The sequence below is a fragment of the Octopus bimaculoides genome, chromosome 3, assembly GCF_001194135.2.
Source record: "Octopus bimaculoides isolate UCB-OBI-ISO-001 chromosome 3, ASM119413v2, whole genome shotgun sequence".
Taxonomy (NCBI): Eukaryota; Metazoa; Mollusca; class Cephalopoda; order Octopoda; family Octopodidae; genus Octopus; species Octopus bimaculoides.
The window spans coordinates 26,347,006-26,348,874 of NC_068983.1; the positions used below are offsets into that span (position 1 = coordinate 26,347,006).

A 1,869-nucleotide genomic window follows, 5' to 3' on the forward strand; every position below is an offset into this window, starting at 1 on the left:
GTGTGTGTGTGTGTGTGATGTTACGCATATTCAGTGATGAAATATATAAGTCATTCCTTAGGTACTTAAAATCTGGATAAATTTCCGAAGCTGAGGGTTTGCCGGTAAACGTAAAACTGAAGATTCCAATACCCTAACGTTCTGTGTTTTAGAGACTCACGACTAATATCCAAGTCCACACGTGTTTCAAAATATTATTATCAGGCATTTACTGCTGCAGATTCGATTGCCATCACAATTCTGAGTGAAGTAGAGCATGCTGAGAATTGTATGAATAATCAATAGTGTATTGTATTCCAAATCGAACCCGCAGTCGGCATTCGACTTTTAGGCGATGTATATCTATATTCCTTACGTAACAAACAATCTTGCAAAATGAACGAATAGCAAAATTCGGAAGAGTAAATGTTTTACCTTAATTTAGGCGGCCTATGCTTATTGAAGAAAAAAAAAAAACGCAGCAAAAAAAAAAAAGAATTATAATGACATAATCTATTCTGACGGTAAATTTTTCTTTCAACCACATTTCAGGTATATTTATATCATGTATATTGCTGGAATAATAAACTTAACATTTCTGAATAAATTTTGAGAATATATTACTAACAATACATGAATAGATATTCATAGATAGATTTTTTTAAAAATAAGATAAAGTGAATGTAGATACAGAGTTTGAATGGATGCTAATCATGCAATTATTAATGTCATATATTGATTTGTAACATAGATATAAGAATGCCAATTCTGAAAGAGGGTACACTATACTCGATTATATTAACTTAGGAAGGACAGTAGGAACCTAGGAAGGACAGCAGGATAAGTTGACTTTTGTATTGATTTGAGCTTGTAAAAGGGTTTTCAGAATCAGAATTTTCCAACGTTACTGTTTCAAGCATTCACTGTGCAGAAATAGATACATGGCTTTCGGACTAAAGGTGATGATTCGCAAGAACAAATAATAAAAAAAAAAGGAAAAGAAAACACTATTCCATCCAAAATTAACGTGTTTAAAAATAATTTTAAAAAATCAATTAGATTAAGGCTGGGAGATAACAGTCTACTCAGAGTAGCTGCCCTCATCTTCCAGCACGACATGAAGAACGCTCCGCGACCTGGCGCATGTGTCCTTTATTTTATCCCTTGGGAGATCTTCGAAAACCAACTTGATCTTGGCCACCTGCTTAGCCTTGGCGTTACAGGTAGAGGGGTTGGTATCTTTCTCTACCCTGCCGGGCACAACAGTGTGCATTAGGAGGACAGAAACTGAAGATAGTGAAGTCGCAGAAATTCTCCAACTAGCACCTTTGACACTTTCCAGAATATGGCAAGAAACCAAGTCATTCTCCCACACATATGGCCTTTCAGCAGCAACACCCTTCGGGCAGAGTTTGCTCACAGTCTCTAGGAGCTTCACAGACCTGTTCAAAGACGTGGGAGCAGCATGTCGTTACCCTTGCAGGAGACGTATCCAAATACCTTCACAGTTTGGGAGAACCTCGTTTGGATGACAACTACGTGACGTCTCACCGTCTTTACTGTGTAAACGCAGCGTTGAACAGCAGTCATAATATAGGCCTTGTGATACTCATCTCGAGTAATCATGTTACAGGTAACTCTTTTCCAGTACTGAATGGTTTCCAGTCCTACACGTCAATTATCTTTTCCTCAACTTTAACATTTATGCTCTTCTATGTCGTTGACTTTGCCCCAATACACCAAGCTGTTCCTTATAAAAGGAGACAAAACATCGTGAAATTTAGTTCGAACATCCTATGTATATGTGGAGAGGAATGCACATACACACACACACACACACACACACACACACACACACATATATATATATAGAGAGAGAGAGAGAGAGAG

At 37.5% G+C, this 1,869-nt stretch overlaps 1 protein-coding gene across 6 annotated transcripts in view; it reads right to left on the reverse strand.

The window, feature by feature from the left end:
* Nucleotides 1-1,869, reverse strand: part of LOC106884218 (neuronal acetylcholine receptor subunit alpha-10) — a 1,143,354-nt gene that overhangs the window by 781,748 nt on the left and 359,737 nt on the right. The window lies entirely within an intron of this gene.